Raw genomic sequence first — 23,326 nt, 5'->3', positions numbered from 1 at the left:
TCACCGCGGAGGGGAGTGGCGGGGCGGGAACTCGCCTATTACGCGAGCGTTACGTCACCGCTGGGGAGGTAGGGGTCAACATGTCACAATATTTTTGACATTTTTAATATTCCCATAATATATTCAACACTTTATAAATCTAGATATATGGTATATATTTTTTATTATAACTTTTATCTTATTTGTATATTCTATTTTAATTGTAACGCTTAACGACTTGAAGCTAATTTTGGTAGTTCAATAATTAAACGTATTCCTATATATATATATAACTGCCTGATAATGGTCTTGTACGACCGAAACATGTAGCAGGAATAAAAATTTGAATTGTAAAATATTAAAAGCGAGTATATTTGATGTGTTGTTGGTTAGGTTGGCAGGGCATGTAGCACGAATGGGGGAGACGAGGAATGCGTATAGGATATAGATGGGAAAGCCAGAAGGAAAGAGACCACTGGGGAGAAAGAGGCGTAGGTGTGTGGACAATATTAAAATGGATTTTAGAGAGATAGGATGGGATGGATTGGATTGATCTGGCTCAGGATAGGGACCTGTGGAGGGCTCTTGTGAACACGGTAATGAACTTTCGGATTCCATAAAATGCTGGGAAATTCTTAAGTAGCTGCAGAATTTGCGGCTCCTCCAGAAGGGCTCAGCTCCATAAGTAAATAAGTTGGTTAACCTAATTCCGAATCTTTGAGGTTATGTTGGGGTCTACTGATTGAAATTGTACACAGAACAAGACCATTAAATTACGCAATAATTAAGTCGTACTCTTTATTTTTGTCACGAAAAGCGACTACTCATTGAATTCGACAAATAAATGACAGAGTTAGACATATTAAAATGTGTTTAAATGATATCTATGATCAGGTCCATATGCGAGAGTGGTTTCAAGGTTTACTTGCACTTTATTTTTGACAAAAAGAGCATACATACCAAACTCTCACTCTTTTTCAAGGTATTCTCTTTTTACACTAACACTTTTTTTCCCCGTCGTCCTGACAAGCTACTGACACCAGCAGCGTAAGGAATTTATCCTGGATGCGTAGCCAGTTCAGGACACTGCATTTGAGTTCATCAGTTCGAAATTTCTGTCATCCTACTTGCACCATTGGGAGCCGGGATAGCGTAGTCGGTATAGCGACTGGCGACAGGTTAGACGACCGAGGGTTAGGAGTTCAAGCACCCGTAGAGGCAAGAATTTTCTCTTCTCTACGTCGTCCAGACGTCTGAGGTCCACCAAACTTCCTATCCAATGGGTACCGGGGGCTCTTTCCCCAGGTCTAAAGCGGCAGGAGCGTGAAGCTGACCACTCACCTTCAGATAGTGCCAAAGTCAGGAAAATGTAGGTCTATAAATCCACTCTACCGTACGCTTTCATGGCGTAGTGCTTAATTCGTTAAGCACAAGGACAAATTTACCTTTTAGGTGCACCATTTTGCGTAAACAAATTAAGATCACTGGGGGCAGGGTCGAGGCTATGAGGAGGACGATTCATGTTTTCCGAGACCATTGTTGCCACTCCTTCGTTAAATTTGCTATTTATGGACGAGCGTTTTCATGCAGTAGGAAGAACTTCTTTGAAAGATTCCCAGGACTTTCCTTCCGAGTCAGTCGGTGTACAACACTGTGAAGCAAGTACTGTATTAATTTGTGTTAATTGTTGCACCATGTGGAAGAAAATCAACATGCGTCACTCCTACTGAATCAAGAAACACACTTGCAATGATCCTGCCAGCTGACAGCTGTATTTAGAAAAATCGAGACTTTTTTAAAGCCTTCAGAAAACTTGTTATACCAATCACAGATGCCTTCACGTGACAGGGCCCCTTTACCACGCTGTGCACTTAACAATTTTTTATGTCATGGTGCTTAATTAATTAAGTACAGGGACATATTTACATTTACGTCGTGAATATTTAAGCATAAATAAGGAAGTGCGTAAAAGGGTGTGAAAATATAGCTTCACACATACTTAACCTCGGCACTATATGGGTGGAACTGGTCAACTTCACGTTGCGGCCGCTTCATCTTCCTAGATATGATCCCTGGTATCCATTAGATTGGAGAGTGTGTGTGGACTACAGAGCCGCTCTGGACGTAGTGGGAGAAGAGAATTTCAAACTTTTCCGGGAATACAATCCTGGTTTTCCAGTATGTAGTCTACTTACTGTGCTGACTGAGCTAACCTGGCTGCTTTACATGGAACGAAGACAGGGGATTATCAGTAAGCTTGATCGCTGATACAGTGCGATATTTAACGTCAAAAGATCAGTGAGTAACTGTATTCAGCTCACTGTGCCTCCACCTCAGTTTTCATACCCATCGTGGGTTCGAATCCCACTCAGTGCATGGATGTTTAGTGTTTGTATACAGGTACAGGCCTTGCGACGAGCTGATCGCCCGCCCAAGGAGTACTACCGAATGTCTAAGATCTAATAAACCGAAGTGAAACGGAGAGTTTCATGGAGGTAGGCCAAGACCCAAATTGGGGTTTTAGCGCCAAAGGGGAAAAAATGGCATGCAATATGCACACTTCGACTCATAATGTTCACCCCTCTTGTGCGGGGTCTGATATTACTGTTGATCTCCAACTTAAGAAGAGTTTTCTCACGTGAATATCTTTCTAGGACCTTAAAATAGACATTGGTTGTCTTTCCGCACAATATATCCGATTCGTAATCCTCGCTGTTATGACCTACCTGTCTTTATTTCAACAGAACCCTCAGCAAAATATTGGTAATCTTCAACAAATTAGCTGTTCATAGGAAGCAAACATTCTTTCCATAAGTCTTTGTCACAATTAATTCTGCAGCAAAGAAATGTGAGGTTCCAATTTTGGTATCCATTAACGTGTGAAGGCTTAATAAATTTACTTAAAGCCATATATCTCAAACAGTTCTACCAGATGTGATAAATTTGATATGTATGTCCACCCGGTTGTACTATAACATATTAATATTTAACGTTCAATTTATTTAACCCAGGTTAAAGGCATGGTATCCACGGTGGAACATAATTTAGAGGTCACTCACTGCTGTGAGTCCCGTTCGCTGTAGTGTAGTACCACAAGTTACCACCAGGAGATATGTTCAAGGTGAAGGAAGACGGCCATGGCCAGGAAGGTATTCTAAGAGGCCAAGAACAGTGTTGTGCCGGCTAAGGCAAGCAAGTAGAAGGACGGTAGAGTGAATGACAGTGTATAATTCATTCCTTCTAGTGTTTAGGAGGCTATTTTTAAACACTCCTCTATTTAGTGATTTCCTTATATGAAAATACATGTGATGGATTACTTAAGAAGGAGTGACAGTGTTGTTTCTGTGGATAATATGTAATTATTTAATTTAATGTGTTGTCATGGGATAAGACATGAATGTGTATCGCTGGTGTGCAGACTTCTTAAGAACTGACGATATTTCTTGTGAAAAGGATTAAAACATCGAGGAGTTTTGTTTAAGTTTCTTCACTGGTAAACGGAACACAATGTTCCGACAGTTTGTACAGGTGCAGCTTAACCTCTAACTACAAATAAAAAATAGACAGTGATCAGTTTTAAATTACAATGGTTTAACTGCTGATTAAACTGTGGAATAATTCGTGGAAATTTTTGCGTTTGGTACAGTGTGGTGAGTTCAGATTGACAGGATTACCTTGTATTTCCAGTGATGTTGATCTTTTCAAGAATATTGTCAAGACAGCATTGTGGATAATTTACAAAAGTATTAATGCAGCGACTGGTAAGTTCCATGTTAGTTTTATAAATAGATATCTTGCTATTTAAGACTCGATTATAGTCTGTCAGCACCTGTTCACGCTGGTTCCTCGCTCGCGGATTTTTCTTGTTCCCTGAAGATGGAGGCGCTACCTTCCTCCGAAACGTCGGTTAATACAGTATCTACACGGCGCCACATCCCAGAAGACGGCTTTCTTCAGATATCTTACTGGTCACTATGGGTTGCAGAAGCGAATGTCCCTTGACATCGAAGCGATTCCAAACCTGTTACTGTTGTTCTTGGCTCCATTTCCTTATAATCTAGAGGGCTGCTGTATTAGTCATTTCTGTTGGTAAGGAATTCAGTATCATTCCTAAATACGAGCGGCACAAAAAAGTACAAATTTCCCTCGTTAACATAAATGCGTAATTCTTAATTTTTTATGGTAAGGTAATATAAATATACGGGCATCTGATTTCTTTTTATTTCGAATTTTCTCTGAAAAGGTCGTACATTGTATGGAATGTAAATTTAAATAAAACTCCCAGAATATTTGAATACAATCTGTATAATATCACATGTTATTTAGAACTAAAGGAAATTTAGCATTCCAAAAATTATTCATGACATAGCATGACAAGAGTTGGCAGATTAAATCATATTTAATTAAAATATTCTACGTAATCATCTTCGATATATTTGCCATGTAGGTCTGCAAAATATATTTAACATCTGTACGAGCAATGGCACAAAATCCGGGTGTGGTTGTCTTGGAGATAATTTGCATATTCAAATTTTTCAATTTACATTATTATAAGTGGAGATGTTGAAAATGAAACTGGCTGGGCGTTGTTTTGATAGGTTTAAAAACCGAGATATTCTTAGAGGAAGAAATTTTCTGTTCCCAAATCGTGTTCTTCAGAACATTTCCTTAATTCTTTCAGTAGTGTTCTTGTAGCGAAAGCTACAATTGTCAGCAACAACCACAGGTAAAATGTAAAACTTTTCATAGACACTTAATTATATACCTAAACGCTATGTTATGAAGATATTACACACTATTTACTGGTAATTTATTAACCTCTGGAAGAAATACTGGCAAATGACGCACGGCGAGGGTGGTCTCTAATACGAATGCATTGTTGCGTGGTTGTTGATAAGTCGAGGGGAAGAAATCGAATTTATTTACAAAGGTAAAATTTTCCTTTTAGTTTCCCCGCCTTATTTTAATGGGGATAAGTATCTTTCAGATTTTCATAATATTCCTAATAGGTCACCATGTCACAAGAGCACGTGGGAATATTTGGGAGAAATAAGTTGATACTTGTCAAAACAGCATAGCACTTACAATATAAGTATACATGCCGTAATATCGTTCACCAATTTTGCCATGGATCGAAACAGTTATAACCAAAATGATTCAGAATAGAAGTGAGATCAACCCATTCATTCCCCTTCGTATGGGCTTGAGTGATTTCCAAATGACGAAATGGCGGAAAAGACATTTTTCGGCAGAAGTTGTCTTGAAGTTCAATGGCAGGAGACAGGTATGCAGGTTGTGCAATGTGACTACTGCTTCTCCTCTGGACCGAACCAGTGAGCGCTGAGTGGTGGGGAAATATAGGCCGTGTGATGGAGGTGGGGGGGGGGTCTTCACAGAGGTCGTTGCCTCCATACTACTCTCATTTGTTTATCAAGAATTCCCTTGTTATTTTTCAAAACTTAGGGGGGTGTGGAAGTACACAACTTTTTACATTGAAAGTATGCAATAAAAATCTATTAAAGGATCTTCCGGTTCATCAAGCCATCGTAATGAAAATTGCAGTTTATTTATATTCCCTAATTACAGTATTATTAGCCAGAACATACGAGAAATGTCCGACATTATAGGTACTAAAAGTAATTAAAAACCCAATCGGTCTGTAGCATGTAGCCACATGTTATCTCTGGTAATGCTGAAACATAATTTTGTTTGAATTATCTGCTGTTGACAGAAGTCACTTTACATATGAGGTTTATTATATTAATAATATAGTCTTCATTTGCAATATATCTGATTAATGTGATGTTAGGGAGCATAGGTATGTAAGATCCTAAAGAAATTTCCTGCTTGTTTACGATGTTTTACATCCTAAGGACAGGTCCCATTGGTGGGATCTTGTGAACATGGTATTGAATTTGATTTGGTTCATCCTGATCCGTCACACTAACAATATTATAAAAGGTTATTCAACTGCGTCCAGTGTGACTGATAAATGTTTTTTTTTCTTTTTCTCCTTTTTAATCTTTCATCCTTAATATCTTTAGTCTTAGAGACCATATTCAGAAGGATATATCAATACAAGCGGAAACTATTACAATGTCACTGGTCAATATCAATACATAAATACAATATCATCACAATGCCATGAATATAAATTTTGATCATTTAACAACTAGAGTGATGTGCATGAATACATTACAATATTTATAAATTATTATAATTAGTCTGTTTACGAGTGTGGTTTAAAGAGACTTCGTTAAAATTTAGAAGCATTTCGGTTCGTGTCCTTTATAATGGCTCCCTTTAAAGAAAGTTGAGTGTCTACTACGTCTCGGTTCCATTGTTTGATGAATAGGACTCTTAGTGTCGTCCTGTTGTTCGGGCCACGCTGTGTTGTTATACTATATAACATATAATATAATATGATAACGAATTTTGGGTTCCTTAAAAATTTGGAGGAGGAGGCCTGACTAACTGAGCCGCTATTAGCTACCCAAGAAGGATGTTGCTCCATGGAGTTGTTGTTTAAATAAGTAAATATGTTTATACATACCTGTACGCACATGTGCATATGTTGTGTATGAATTAGATCTTATTTATAAAATTCAATACTAGAAATTCTATATATAATCTGAACATAATAGAATTCGATATAGCATTACTATCTACTGGCCTTATTTTTTGAAGAGTTCGTTATAAATGTGCTTATTTATGCAAATACACAAATAACAATACAAATAAATTTATCTGAGTTTTCGTAGTTATGTGGTACGAAATTTCCACTAACAGTCTTAATGATTCTGACATACGACTCAGAATGGATTGATGGTAGTTATGTTCCAACTTTCCCTGACAAACACAAACATTTGATTAAAGTCTATTAATGAACTCCCTGTGGAGGTAATAGTTGCTCAGCTGGTTAAACCATTCCTAGCCTTTTATGGAATCCAAAGCTTCCCAAACGCCTTCTGGTTCCTGTCCCGAGCGAGCTCAGTTAAGTCCACATTTTCATGTCTTTGGACTAATTATGAAATTGTGATGTTTACTTTATATAACTTACTTACTTACTTATGAAGCTGAGCCCTTCTTGTATCGTAGTTGGTTGAGGCACTATACTACAAGCTGGAAGATCGCGGGTTCAAGTCCCAATGAGGTCATTGGAATTTTTTTCAAATATTTCCAGCCGCACAATGGCCCTGGTGTCGACTCAGCCTCTAACAGAAATGAGTACCAGGAATATTCTTGGAATATTCTTGGGGGTGAAGGGCGGCCGATGTGTAGGGCTCACAACCTTGCCGCCATCTATGAACCGATTGTCTAGAAAATTTGGGAACCTCAACATCTCACAACCCTATGGGCCTCCACGGCCGGTTACAGGGCCGCGCCATAGCTCAAGCGGTTAGTCGCTGGCTTCCCACCGCGGCGGTCCGGGTTCGATCCAGGGTCTTGTCAAGTGGGATTTGTGTTGGACAAAGTGGCGTTAGGGCAGGTTTTCTCCTAGTACTTCGTTGTCCCCTGCCAATCTTCATTCCACCAGTTGCTCCACAATCACCCTCACCTATCATCTGGGGTTGGTACAATAGGCCAGAAGTGGCCGCAGTACAAGGGACCAGTCCCACCTCACTAGCAAAAATAAAAAGTACCTCTTTTGTAGTACACGGTTTCGTTATTTGTTTTAGGATCATGTACCTGTGTATTTGAAGTAGCGTATAATTCCAGTATAATTTATACGTTCCCAATTTGTAATCTCAAGGGATAGGGACTTCCATGAGAAGCTAGTTCTTGCTTAGATGGTCAAGAAGAATTACTCTTTCTACGAAAATAGAAATAAATTGAATTCTTATTACTGTCTTCACAAGACCCGGCCACTGGTCCCTATCCTGAGCCACATGAACCCAATTTACGACGTCTTCATTTTTTAATACTCGTTTTAATGTTATCTCCCTGATTACTCATAGGACTCAAATAGTTTGTTTCTTCCAGGTTCCCCGACTACAGTTTTGAATGCGTTTCTCTGTCTGTACTTCAAGCCCAATCCATCGCATTCATTTTTTGTTTTTATTTACCCTAAAGATATTTGTTGAAGGCTGAAGATTGTAGAGATCCTCATTATGCATTTTCTGCCCCCTTTTTCTTTGGGCCAAGTACATTTTTCTAAGCATTTTATTCTCAAGCAACATAAATCTACGTTCTTCCCTTAACTTGGGAGACAAAATTTCACACCCATACCGAACAAATATCTTTTGATTCTTTTTTTTTTAAGAAAGGAGAACAGATGACAATATTCTGGACTGCATAGCAACAATCGTTTCCCTAAATCAAATATGTTCTTAATTTCGTCTTCAAAGGAATTACAAAATCTAGCAATTCTATGTAATCTTGTGCCTTACTATCATTCCTAAGGGGGCACGCGGTAGCGTAGTTGGTTAAGGGACGATGCTAGAAGCCGGAAGGTCGCGGGATCGAATCCCGATGAGGTAATTTGATTTTTTTTTTCAATTGACCTAATGCTTCCAGTCGCACTAAGGCCCTGGGGTCGACTCAGCGTCTAACAGAAATGAGTACCAGGAATATTCTTGGGGTTAAAGGGTGGCCAGCGCGTAGGGCTGACAACCTTGCCGCCATCTATGAGCCAATTTTCTAGAAAATGTGGGAGTCTAAACATCTCACAACTGTATGGGCCTCCACGGCCTGTCACAGGAATACATTTACTGTACTTTTTACACTAAATTTCCCTTTCATCTAATAGTATTTGTGTTTTCCTCCTAAGGCTAATTATGTTTTCTTCCAGTAAATTCATAGAATCAGTACAGTGAAGCTGCTGACACACGTACATGACATTCTCTTCCAGCCCCTCCTGATTTTTGGACTTACTGACGTATTGCAAAGCTAAGTAAATATATCAGTAGTAGTAAAGCACGTCTTATTTCAGATTATACGGAACAGAAATTTCTTCGGAACAAAACTTTGTGTGGACTCTTTTTGTAAATTGCATTTAAACACTTTCTTTTTGGCCTGTCTTGCCACCTGGGTACACCAGTTCATTGAGAATGTTATGGACAGTAATTTTATCAGTAATGACACTTTTTTGCAGTATTTTACCACATACTACTTTCATTCTCCTGTTTTTTCTATCCTTTATCAATTTTGAAACGACAGCAGTTTTTTTTTTCAGACGTACGCTGATCTGTGTAACATATTTTTATAAAAACATTTTGAAAAGATAATATTTCTTGCACAGTTTTCGTATGTTATGCATCGAACTTTATTTCTTGCTTAAGACAGTCGGGTTTTGATGGTGAACACCGACGTTTATCCGCCCCTTTAAAAATGTTTTTTATTTAATGATTCTTAGCCGTCACAACTGAACAGACTTGAAAGAAATTTCGGCCCAAGATACAATACCGATATTGTTGTGGTATGTAAACCCGACTCTCTCAATAATGCTTAGCAAATTTCCACACTGTAAATATAAGGGAGAGTGCAGTAAGATAAAACTAATAATTGTAATTTTCTGGAATAGAAAGTAAATTGAGATATTCGAGAACTACAAATATTTTACTTGAAAAATAAGTAGTTTAATGACGAAGACAACGACGACAGAAATGATGATAATCCATAAGGAATTGACTATGTTGGTAGCACCCCAGGAAAATATGGCCTGGCCAGATGAATTAAACCGGAACAGGTTAGACTGAGACCCCAATATCTGTCCATAACAGGTGAGCTTACCGAAAGTTTCGTTGGCTGTTGCCCCTCAAGGTGTTTGTGGCCGATTGATAATGAAAATATAACGGTAGTTTAGTTCCATGTTATACATCTTATTGTGAATGCATGTCGCGGAAGTGAACCCCATTCGTCACTAGGTGAAGGTGAGCAGTTGGCTTTTCATTTTGACCCTCATTGGACTCATGTACCCGTGGTGCTGGGGCAGAAGTAACAAATATTCCTGACAAACAACCCAAACTGATATCGAACTTCAGCCACTCAGAGTACTGCCTGTCACTTCGCTCAAGGCTCCACGTAATATGTAAATTATAACTGTAAATTTCATTTTACTACGTTTATTTTGGTCGCCTTCGTTTAATAGTCCACAGATTTTTCCATCTTCAGCTGTTATCCATGGTTTTCGCAACTGTGACTGGAAAGTGGCATCCCCTCCAAATCGTCGGTGAACTTCTGCCGGACAACGTGACGTCATGTCCAAAATAGATAAAACTTTTCCATCTTCTGCCTACTGTCTGCATAACGCTGATAATTACCGTATATACACGTACATTTAATAGTAAACTGCATATAAGGATGAAGTTGTGTTGGCATGCCTGGTGGGTGAGTGAGGACAATAATAGGGAATGATCTCCCGGAAATGAGACAAAATATAAACCGAAAGAATATGTTATAGAATAAACAGTCTTTTCATAGTAAGCTGTCAGATCACTGTCTCCTGGGATGTGGTGTTGTGTCGTTTGGTAAGTAAGTACAAAACTACACGGCATCATGATCTAGAATGCCGTAAACTCGATACAACCTGTTATCCATTTGCGCTTTCGTTTTAGTGCATGTACAGCTACAATGTGAAGAGCTGAATGTTAAAGAAAATATACTTTTGGCTACCGTTAAATGTACCAGTTAATATTCATGTTACTATATCCAAGAAAATGTAGTTTCTTAAAATTAATAACTAGCTAGCTTCATGAAACTGAGCCCTCCTTGAGAAGCCGCCAATTGAGCAGCTACTCAGGAACTTTCCAGCATTTTTTCGGAACTGAAGGTTCATTACCATGTTCACAAGGGCTCTCCACTAGTCCCTATCCTGAGCCAGATCGTTCCAGGCAATACCACCCCATCCTCTCTTTCCAAGATCAATTTTAATATTATCCAACCACCTAAGTCTTGGTCTTCCTAGTGGTCTCTTCTGGCTTTCCTTCTAATATCCTATATGATTTCCACTTCTCCCCCATTCGTGCTAAATGCCCTGTCCACATTATGCCGTTTTCTCCAGTCTCCCATCCCTTCATCTTTCTTCCGTCCAAATATTATCCTCAGCATATTGTGCTCAAACGCCCTCAATATACGTTTCTCCCTTAATGTCAGAGACCAAGTTTTACACCCATACAGAACGACAGGCAAAATTATAGTATTATTGCATATTCTTATTTCTTAAAATTAATATATAACATAATTTTTGATACGATTGTTTCCAAAGAATGTACCTTAATTAATTATATAGAATGCGTATTAGCTTCAGATACATCAATGAGTGAAAGCAGTGGCGCTCTTAAAGTATTTTTTGCATGCGTCATATCGGGACTTGTACTTCGCTGGAAGATTTGAATGCGTGGATAGAATACGAACTCGAGTTTCGATTTCATTTTGAATGATCCTAAATCTAAATAGACGATCTCCAGATACCGATTTAAACGCATTTCTTGAAAATACTCCTTTTGTTCTTCACGTGAGATGATGAAATTTATTCTGATTGGAAAATTTACTGTTGCGACTTTCGGGGCTCTCTTCTACTTTCAACCTGGAGACAACAGTTTCCTCAGAAACGTTAAGAAATATTGTCACGTGTAGGAATACTTCTAGAGGGATTTTGGGTAATTGGATTTATTGACCACTTGAAGGTCATAACTACAAATAACTATAACACTAACGCTAATTTTCATTCTTTAAAAATCAGTATAGTTCATGTTAAGCTTTCTCCAGCATGCAGTGTCTTCACTAGACATTTCCTGGTAACGGCTTCTAACAATAGATATTCCTCTTCTTCTATGCTAAAGTCCTCTCTGAACGGCGGCTCCCTTCCAACTGAACTATTCGACTTTAAGTTATCCTCCATACAACCCATTTGCACGGACAGAGTAGAAAATACCGTTTCCATTAGTACCTCTATTTTTGCATGCGTATCTGTTACCGCTGGAACGTGTATACCTAGCCGTTGCCTAGAAACGGCTCTACACGCCATAATATCTACCAGGTTACACGGAATCCTCAAACGTGCTCTTCATTGCTAATCCTAGATTTTATCCGTGCAAATTGCCGGTTTTCTTATCACAGCAGTGTCTAGATGTACCAGCAGCAACGGACATGTACGTTCGCAAATCAGGTCACTTCTTAAAATGGAGGACAAATATTCTGAATTCAGTTTAAAAAAGTAATTGCCACGTATCCGTTGGAAACTTCTGAAAAAAAAACACAAGCCTACCCAACGTGACCAGAATGAATTTTCACCCACTAATAGCTTCAGAACAAAAATTATACTTAGGATATGCGTAATGAGTTTCGTATCTTCCCTCTATAAGAATAAATTTACAGGATATAGATATATACAACGAGCCGGGATAGCGTAGTCGGTATAGCGACTGGCTACAGACTGGACGACCGAAGGGTTGGAGTTCGACTCCCTGTAGATTCAATAATTTTCTCTTCTCCACGTTGTCCAGACCGCCTCTGGGGCCCACCCAACCTCTTATCCAGTAGGTACCTGGGGTTCTTTCACTGGGGATAAAGCGGCAGGGGCGTGAAGCTGAACACTTACCTCCAGCCTTTCTTTAGATTTACCGAACTTTTAACAGATCCCGAAATAGAGAACAGATTTCAGATCGTCAGATGGTACTTTCCCTTATTTCAGTTAAGTTCTCCTTTAATATTCTGTTGTACTTCTTTTCATGATAACAAATTTATCATTTTCCCACGTAAACACTACTTTACTTACCGTGTGCAAATCAAAGGGCCTTGCGTTAGTCCAGTTCTACAATTTCGTCTTTAAAATATAATGGCTCTTTATGTAATGCGGAACGTGGGCTCCGTTTACGAAATCTAATAAAATTTTCAAGGCAAATGAATGCACTATTTGAGTACAAAGCAAAACACACAAGGTCGTATCATTAAAAGAAATAGACAACGTTAGTAGCACGCTGGAGAATATCGTAAACTTCCCTATTCCCGTAAAGTGTCTTGCTGTTTCTCAAGTATGTTTTTCTTTCTTTCTTTTTTTTTTCTTTGGTGCCACAGCCCCAAATTTGGGCCTTGGCCTACCTCTATGAAACTTTACTAGTCATTCGGTAGGACTCCTTGGGCGGGTGATTAGCTCGTCGGAAGGTCTATACCTATACATAAACACTGAAAAACGCACATACACAGACATCCATGCCCTGAGTTAGATTCGAACCCACGATTTCGGCTTCCGAGCAAGCGAAGACTAGACCGCTCGGCTACCGTGACCGGCTTCTCAAATGTTGGTAGTTTCGAAAATAGGCATCTCAACTCCTTCATGAGCGAAACCAGTCCAAACACGATTTAAATAAATCTGATCCAATCCTCAAGGAACCCCAGCACTTCTCCATTATAAGAGCCAGTCTGCTAAGTACGTGTATAATTCAGTAGTTGTTTATTGTACGAAAGAAATTAAATCAACTCAAACACTTTGTTGTCGAAAATTCGAGTTATTAAACTTCATAAAAGGCGGAGTACGTACCAGTGCTTACCGAAGCCCAGTAATCGTGGTTAGATTCCAGTCAGAAACAAGAGAATTCTCTCCTCTTCATAGGGCCCAGAGTGGCTATGGTCCCGTCCAGCTTCCTATCTAATCGCTACCGGAATCTCTCTCCTAGGAGAGTAAAGCAGCAGGGACACGATTCTGACTACTAACTTCCATCTATTGCCAAGGTTAAGAACGATGGAACTACATCTCCACTCTCTCATAATTGCTCATCGCGTGGTGCTTATTTAAAAACAAGGATAACTTCGAAGAATACTATCATCTGGGATACAACGCCGTGTAGTTCTTTATAGCGTAGTCGGTATGGCGACTGACTACGGACTGGACGACCGAGGGGTTGCAGTTCGAGTCCCGGTAGGATCAAGAATTTTTTCTTCTCCAAGTCGTCCAGACCGGCTCTGCGGCCCACCCAGCCTCCTATCTAATGGGTACCGGGGTCTCTTTCCCCGTGGGTAAAGCGGCAGGGGCTTGAAGCTGAACACTGACCTCCAGTTAGTGCCGAGGTCAAGAAAATGTGGATCTATACATCCACTCCCCCATACTCCTTCATAGCGTATTGTTTAATTAGTTAAGCATAGGAACAACGTTACCCTTTAGTCCGTTGAAAGTTAAGCGATGCTTCGGAGAAAAATATCGCCTCCATATTCAGGGTCGAGTAAGCTGGACAAGATACCAGCGTGAAAGCAGGTGATAAGCTTTCAACATGCGACATGTTCGTCCGAAACGCTGGTTAACTTTCAGCGGACCACACGGCAGTATATCCCGCCGCTGTAATAGCCTCAAATTTTACAAATGATAACTTTAGCTTTACTTTAGGCCAATCAGAGGCCGCCGTGCAGAGTGGAGCAAGTCGGATTCCACCCCGCACTAAGCGAATTAAAAAACAATTAGCTTTACTCTAAATTGTTAAAGATACTACTACTACTAGTACTACTAGTACTACTACTACTACTACTACTACTACTACTACTGCTGCTGCTGCTGCTGCTGCTGCTGCTGCATCCGTTCGTACCGCTATTTCTCACAATGCTATTTTAAGGTTTGTACTGAGTGAATTTAACCAGCTCAGTTGAATTATGTGTACCGACTTTTCGTTAGGCTTTTCTGGGCTTGTATCTTTAATGTTCAGGAAACAGAATGAGTTGACCTCCGTGGATATGAACATGCATAATCCACAAGCCGTAGTGACGTGATGCAATGGGAGAAACGCAGCCTTGGCAACATATTACACAACCATACATTTGTAAATATGAGAACAGGGAACAGACTAGCGTAGCAGTGTTCAGGGCGGGGACTGTACCTGGTTACCGCATCTACTAGCTAAAGTTGCAGGCTGGTTTCTCCAATCTTTTCTGGTGACAATATCCGATTATACTCCAAGGATGTTCCCTCCTACATCTCTGCGATCTCGCAATGCATACACTCCCTCAGATGTCCATCGACTCTACATAAACTTGAAATCGAAGCAGCGTCATTAAACAGCCTGCGAATAGTACATGGATATGTTCTTCTTCTATAGTGGTTCCTAATGCCTTCCATTTTTTCGTTGCTTGCCATGTAAGTCTATTTGATACATTGCAGTCTTAATATACTGTCACGTGTTAGTTAGGCAACCTAACAAGAAATGTGTGTGCGGGTTCTCAGATTTGGACGAATATTTATTGGACAGTCTCTTTAACACTCACAAGTACAACTACTCTCAATTTATAACGTCGTCAGACGTTTCCTCTTCAGTGTTACGACACTCGCGCCGCTATTCTCAGTGAAGTGCCTCCTCCCTATCTCTTGCCGAATACCAACTCTACTCTTCTAAGGTCAAATACAAACTGAACTAGTCTCTTGTCGCAGTTGAACTCTTATAACTTTCACTCGGACTTAATAGAGAATACCATGTCGAAAGGTTAACCTCGGCCGCTGCTATGGAAATACTGCTTCGTCTGTAGCGGTGGGAACTCCACTATTAGGAACTGCTAGCGTTCTGATTCCTAGCCGTTGTCATGGGAATGTCGGTCGTTGCCTAGGAAATCAACTTTGCTCTCCTCAATCATTCTGGTTTTCTGGCGGCGCGCCACTACTCTCGTTTCCAAAATGTATTTATATTTCGGGGTTTATGTTGTGTTCTTGAAACTACGTATTTCAATGCTAAACTCATATAGGTCTGTGCTGAAATCTTGAGGTTGTATGTTCTATGTACCACTTCCTTATTTTAAGTCTTGCTGCTTATAAAGCATAAACATTTATCCGATACAGAGTTTATTGCATATATATATATGCAGATAATTATGAAGTTCTTATACAATGATACTTTTAAATTATGGGAGCCGGGATAGTGCAATGGGAATAGCGACTGGCTGCGGGCTGGAAGACTGAGTTATTGCTGTTCAAGTCCCGGTAGTAGCAAGAATTTTCTCCTCGGCACGTCATCCAGACCGGCTCTGGGCCCACCCAGCCTCTTATCCAATGGCTATCGGGGGCTCTTTCCCAAAGGTTAAAGCGGCTGGGGCGTGAAGTCGACCGCTCACCTCGAACTATATCCAAGTTCAAGAAATGGTGGCTCTATACATCCACTACCCCATACGTCTTCATGGCGTAGTACTTAATTAATGAAGAACAGGAATAACTTTACCTTTTGCTTTTCAATTTAAATTGTAATCCAGGAATTGTCTGCCTTCTGTCTAGTTTATTATAAAGTAACATTTTCCTCTGAGCAACCTGGTTGTGAATGTGATGGCTCAGGTCCATGCAGGTCGTCTTGAGAGCGTGGCATTTGGGACCATCGTGACCCAACCGTCAAACGCTGGCTTTGACCATGTTACCTCGGTTAGAGTTACGGATTAAAGACATGGAGGAGAGCGGTTATATTCCTCGTGGAGTTCGGATTTTCCTCTTCATATTCAAGTCTCTTAAGCACTGCGTACAGGGGACCGTTTATCTGGAGTAATACCTGCTTCAAAACTGACCACTTTTCTACACGTATGTCTAATTTAAGAACGTGAACTCGGGTAATGCTTGTTACCATTCAGTCCAGAACCTTTTGTCTTCTCGTCTGCTGTCCAAAAACAAAAAAAATTAGAATATACAAAACTATAAATTTGCCTGTGGTTCTGTATGGGTCTGAAACTTGGTCTCTGGCATTAAGGGAAGAACATAGACTGAGCGTGTTCGAGAACACGATGTTGAGGAGAATATGTGGACCGAAGAGAGATGAAGTGACAGGAGGTTGGAGAAAACTGCACAATGAGGAGCTTCCTAATTTGTACTCTTCTCCAAGTATAATTAGAATGATCAAGTCAAGGAGGATGAGGTGGGCAGGCCATGTAGCACGAATGGGGGGGACGAGGAATGCGTATCGGATATTGGTGGGAAAGCCAGAAGGAAAGAGATCACTGCGAAGACCAGGGCGTAGGTGGGTGGACAATATTAAAATGGATCTTGGAGAGATAGGATTGGATGGTATGAATTGGATAGATCTGGCTCAGGATAGGGACCAGTGGAGGACTCTTGTGAACACGGTAAAGAACCTTCGGGTTCCATAAAATGCTGGGAAATTCTTGAGTAGCTGCAGAATTAGCGGCTCCTCCAGAAGGGCTCAGCTCCATGCGTAAGTAAGTAAAATTTCTTCGTTTAGTTGGGGGTGGAGTTCAGCTAGGTCCACTCGGCACGGCGGCCACTGTTTGGCCTATTGTACCTGCCCCGGGTGATTATGATGATGGAGAATTTGGTGGAATGAACATTGGCAAAGGAAACCGAAGTACTCGGAGAAAACCCGCCCCAGCGCCATTTTGCCCAGCAGAAATCCCACTTGACCAGCCCCCGGGATCGAACCCGGGCCACCGCGGTGGGAGGCCAGCGACTAACCGCTTGAGCTATGGCGCGGCCAAGTAAGTAAGTAAGTACAACCATCTACCCACATTTCCGGTATGCCCTCATGACTATGTATTCAGTCATTTTTTGTGGACAATTGGAGTCTTACGAATATGTTAACGCTGTGTTTATCTACCCCTGTTTGGAACACAAACAGTACTTTTGAATTTCGTGTTCAGATGCAGTGATTTTCAGGTCTTCAGAGGTCATGTATTTATGAAGTAAACCGGAAGACAAACAAGCAATAAAGCCATGAATAACGCATCAACACGAAACAAAAGTTCCATACATTCCAAGCGACTATGGTATGCTACTGTTTTCAACATGTGACGAAATTCCCGGAGGTAAATCCACAGCTCCCTGCTCAAACTAAAATCTATTTTCAATTACGATAGACGAATAAGTGGATATAATATGTTCGGCAGAACGCCTCTGTGGTCTAGTGGTCAGAGTTAATGGCAACAGATCCAGAGGTCCCGGGTTCGATTCTTGGCGCTACCAGATTTTCTGAGAAAATCTCAGGGTCTCAGCCTCCTGAGGATAATTGAGGTGCTATTTCAAGTAAATAGCGGCTCCGGGCTAGAAAATCAAAATTAACGGCCGTGGTGATTCGTTGCGCTGACCACGCGACACACTCATATCCTCTGAAGTTGGCACTAACTTCGCCGAGAAGCGGAGGTCGCTCGGTCGGTATAGTCCGCTTGCGGACTAAAACCACTGAGTTTTTTTAGTATTGTTTGTGTTTTGATACAGAAACTTTTCAAGACATTAAGCTTCATTGGGCAGAGGGGTGAGTCCATAACTATTTGGATGAAACAGGCCACACGTAAGAAAAGATTCGATAAAATAGTAAAATACGTTCTACTAAAGAAGCCTTCTTGAGAGGACTCTGCAAGTCGTCCTTTGCAGCAAAGCCAGATTCGGAACTCGGCTGACAGGTATTTCATGGTTTTAAGCCCTTCCTGGAAAAATACTCTGATAGTACACCAAATTGTGCCCCCTCCGATACTTGACTCATATTTTCCATTTCTCTCTTCATCAGTCATTCTATATTTCTGCACCATGTCTTAGAATTACTGACAGCATCACTAAATAAACCACAAATAAATAGCAAGAGAAGCTTCAACAGAACTGAAGCATTTCGCCTGGGAAACCAAAACGATTCATTGTCGTTAAGTTGGAAATGAAAAGAGATTTGTTATTTATGGCCTGTTTGTGCCTGAATCACATTCAAGAAAGGACAGTTGGGTGGTGCCGATTCTTACCGGTGGTTGTGAAGATAGAAAGTAAAGACTTCATAATGAAATACGAAAAGTATTTTGGATTGGCTGGGCTAAAAGCAGATCCTTTTAAATTGTGAAAACTTGTCGGCCGTAGACTTCCCTAGCTTAGTTTCAAAACACAATGACCTTTACTATAAGAATGTGGCTGGCCAAATATCCTACCTTGCCGGTGCGAAACACACTGAGCTAAATCTTTTCAGATTAAAGATTTCCTAGCAAGGAATTTCTGCAATCGAATATAGGTTATGTAACTCGTGGAAAGTTTACAATTATGTTCGGCCTGTGTTAGGGGCGGAGGAACATTGATAAGAGGATCGCAAACATGGAGCTTACCCATCTTCGATTTCAGTGAAAATCATTCATCTTTAATAAGCGGTTTTGTGTAAACAGGTAATTGGTTCAGAACCATGTTTTACTGCTTATTTTATTATTTATGATTTTTTTTAGATGAATTCCCTCTGAGGAGGGAAGTAAGGGAGAATGATTTCGGATAACGCTGACTACCATTCAGTCCAGAACATTTTGTCTTCTAGTCTGCTGTCTACAGACATAAACATTATATTATGCAAAAACACAATTTTGCCTATGGTCTGCATGTGTGTAAAACTTGCTCTCTGATATTAAGAGAGATACATAGATTGAAGGTGTTCGAGAACGGTGCTGAGGAGAAAATTTGGACCGAAGAGAGATGAAATGACAAGAGATTGGAGAAAATTACATATTGAGGAGCTTCATTACTTCTACATTTCACAAAGTATATTTAGAATTATGAAGTCAAGAACGACGGAATGAGAAGAACATGTAGCACGAATGGTGCGAAAGCAATGAATATAGGATATTGGTCGGAAAGCCAGAAGGAAAGAGACCACTGGGAAGACCAAGACGTAGGTGGGTGGACAATATTAAATTGGATCTTAGATAGGATGTGATGGTATGGACTGGATCAATCTGACTCAGGATAGGGAACAGTAGAGGGCTCTTTTGAACACGGTAATGATCCTTCGGGGTTCCATAAAATGCTGGGAAATTCTTGAGTAGGTGCACAGCTGGCGGCTTCTCAAGGACTCAGCTCCATGGATTTAGAATTCCCGTCGCCATTTTCCTTCCTGTCTCAACCATTCAGTTACTGTGTAGCTGGGCAGCCTTGGAAGTCCCGTTACCGACCATACCAATTTCTCTTTTTCTTTGCAAGCCAACAGTTTGAAATACGCTTTGGGGTTCCATGCCAAATGGACGACAATTTACCATTTCATCCCTGGACGCCTTTACATTAATGCTTGAAGTTCCAAGAAATACTCTGTCAGGCTCCTTTGTTATAGACCTAGAAAACATAGGAAGCTCCACTGAAGATAATGTTATGAGACAACATCTCCTTGTGTAACCTTCATCCTTTAAATTGAGTACCCTTTATCATCAGAGGTAGAGCGGAAGCTATTTCTGAGAAATTATTTGGAAGAATATTATAAATTGCAGTAATGAAATTTGTCTTTAAATTCTAGGCTATTTTCTGTTGAGAATGAGAGATATTATAAATGGCGAGTGTGTGGTAAGAGAATGGGTTTTCTTTGTGAGATAATAGTTATGTAGACAATGGCAGTGTGTGTGATGTTGTACTATTTATAAGGAACTTCATCCCTTAATATCAAGGGGTTACGCGGGAGTCGAGGTTTCATAATCACAACACAGTATATATTATTTCCTGTCTGTCGTGTCAGCTTACTTGTTCGTGTATTCAAGCAGTTAATAACAATGCCGTATAAGTATATATACACAGAATGTGAAGTTCTCGCAACGGTGGTTGTGAAGAGTTCTGTCTTCTGTGATACAACGCCATATAATTCTTCAAAATTTAACCAATGTTACGGAGGACTATGTTGCCTCCATCTTCAGGGTCGACGAATAATCAAACAATAACTGGCATGAAGCTCTAATTGCTACTTATTTCATTCTGGTTTCTTGCTTGGCCTGTTCTTCAACCCTTGAAAATGGAGCCAACACGTTCCTCTGAAACTTTGGATGACTTCCAACAGACTACACGGTGTTATATCCCAGAAGACAGAACCTTTCAAAATACGTGTAGTACCGTTATGTTGGCCATGATATCATACTGTCGAGCAGGTCCGTGTAATGATGTATGTTCGGGAAATGCTTTAGTCGAATTACCAGTATTGACTGAGATTTTTTTTTTGCGGTTTATTTTGATCCATCCTGGCAGGTGGCGCTTTAGTACTCCGTTCTGGTCATGAAAACTTTCTCCCAAATCCTTTTCAATTCATTATTCACTAACCATTCTACCACCTGACGCTATTTGTCAAACCACGTATGTTCGTTTCTTGATTTGTTAATGTTCCACAAGGAGACTAGAAGGCCATGCTTAACGATATCTGAATTCTTCTCATGATAATGCATTTAATCAGTCATCTACAAGAAAATATGGATCTAAACATCCACTCCCCCATACGCCTTCATGGTGTAGTGTTTTAGTAATTAAGCACAGGGACAATTTTACCTTTACGAGAGCAGGTCGAAGCCGTTCAAGAGCCAACGGAGACAAATCAAACTGAAAATAGATTTTAAACGTTCTGGCGATGGTGTTTAACATTCAGAATTACTGGGGTCTTGGACTTTTTCCATCGTGCGGTATTCTAGAAAATAGAAAACAATGTTTTACAAGATGGATCTGTTTCGGTTCTCAGGTGGGGGAGGGGACTTCTATTCAGTTGGGTCCCTTAGAAAGTTATTGAGGTTAGCTCTTTCTAAGGGACCCAACTGAGTAGATGTCTTGCCCCCTCACCTGAGGATGGTGACAGATTCAGTTTCTGAAACTGTTTTCTAGTTTCTAGTATACCGGACGATGGAAAAAGCTCCCCAAAACAGCAATTCCAATCTGAAAATATCTCGCAATTCCCTTGACACCACAAAGAGAACGACAAACAGTTGTTAGTGTGCGTCGGTCCATATGGAAGCTCTAGGTCTGGAACTGCTGTATTATGTATATTTAAATGCTCCTATTTTCTACTAGATTTGGCCTTTATACCTGAAAATAATATTTTTAAATATCTCTTGTCCGTTGGGTAAAATTATTAACGTGAAATATAATTTTATGACACGTGAAGTCCTCAGAGAGTCTGTAATTTATCTTCTCTTCCGAAGAAAGCAGTCTTCTGGGATTTGGCACCGTGTATATATGGTCAAATCTTACAGATCTTCTCTTCCGTTTGCAGAAACAATTTAGCCCCTCTGGAAGTATACATTTTATGTTACTACGAGAGAACAGAAAAGAGTAAAGGACCAATGCTGTTACACAGTTTAAGACACTGGTACAAAGAACAAAGTAGAGTGTTTTCGCTTACAAGCTTTACCAACACTACCGCTTCGATTCCAGTCTTCTCTTCACAGTGGCACACCAGCTCTGGGGCCTGCCCAACCTCCTTTCCAATGGTTAGCGGTTTATTTTATTGCTAGTGGGGTGGGACTAAGTCCCTTGTACTACGGCCACTTCTGGCCTATTGTACCAGACCCAGATGAGAGGTGAGGGTGATTGTGGAGTAATTGGTGAAATGAAGATTGGCAAAGGAAACCGAAGTACTCGGAGAAAACCCGCCGCAGCGCTATTTTGCCCAGCACAAATCGCATTTGACCAATCGAACCCAGGCCGCCTCGGTGGGAAGCAAGCGACTAACCGCTTGAGCTATGGTGCGGCCATTAGCAGGGGTTCCTTCCCCGGCAAAAAGCGGCCGAGACGCGAAGCTCACATTTTACCTCTGCTCGTGTCGAGGTCAAGAATGGTGCAGCTACACCTCCACTCCCACAAACTCCTCCATGGCGCGGTGCGTAATTAATTAAGCGCAGGGACAACTTTGTCTTTACCTTTTACCACTGTTTGCTGTTTTTTTTTTAAGCTGCAGTTAGAGGCCGCTTGACAATGTAAACGCGTGTCGGACCGCGTGAGGTTCCGGACTTTGGAATGGCTGATTTACGAGGTCCAACTTCTAATTATTTTCCTTCCATTTAAATACTCGTATATATTCAGGTGCCCCAGGAGGAAAGGTCAATATTCTTGGAGGTCATAATATCGGTCATTCTAAACAAAAAACTGTATATGTACAAGTGTCCTATTCCGAACGGTACAGACGAGCAACACGCCGTGTCCCCACACAAATTGCACCGAGAGAGAGCTATTTCACTGTACAGACGAGCAACACGCCATGTCCTAACACGAGTTGCACCGAGATAGAGCTATTTCACTGCACAGTACTCTGTACACTGCACAGACGAGCAAACGCCATGTCCCCACACAAATTGCACCGAGATAGAGCTATTTCACTGTACAGACGAGCAACACGCCATGTCCCCACACGAGTTGCACCGAGATAGAGCTATTTCACTGCACAGTACTCTGTACACTGCACAGACGAGCAACACGCCATGTCCTCACACGAGTTTCACCGAGACAGAGCTATGTCACTGTACAGTACACTGTACACTGTACAGACGAGCAACACGCCATGTCCCCACACGAGTTGCGAAGTGCATTGATGTTGACAGTGGAATTTTCGAAAATGTATTATAGGTAAACTGTACCAACTTTGTCACTTGAATAATAAGATAATTTAGATTAGGAATTACTCAATATAAACATTTTACACGACTAGGATAACCTGCATTTTAAACTTTATACCTGCTTTAGGGCTGT

At 40.6% G+C, this 23,326-nt stretch overlaps 1 protein-coding gene across 2 annotated transcripts in view; it reads left to right on the top strand.

The window, feature by feature from the left end:
• The first annotated feature begins 2,182 nt into the window (after positions 1–2,182).
• The window catches only part of LOC111865692 (PR domain zinc finger protein 1), a 242,890-nt gene continuing 221,746 nt past the window's right edge, over positions 2,183–23,326 (top strand). For both annotated transcript variants that reach the window (XM_033751925.1, XM_023853912.2), the window contains exons 1-2: positions 2,183–2,230; positions 2,991–3,740. The gene's annotated coding sequence lies outside the window, so the exon portion shown is untranslated. The remainder of the gene's footprint in view (positions 2,231–2,990; positions 3,741–23,326) is intronic.

The sequence above is a fragment of the Cryptotermes secundus genome, unplaced genomic scaffold, assembly GCF_002891405.2.
Source record: "Cryptotermes secundus unplaced genomic scaffold, Csec_1.0 scaffold19, whole genome shotgun sequence".
Taxonomy (NCBI): domain Eukaryota; kingdom Metazoa; phylum Arthropoda; class Insecta; order Blattodea; family Kalotermitidae; genus Cryptotermes; species Cryptotermes secundus.
The sequence above is the reverse complement of the archived record's forward strand: the minus strand, read 5'-3'. Positions and strand labels throughout refer to the sequence as shown.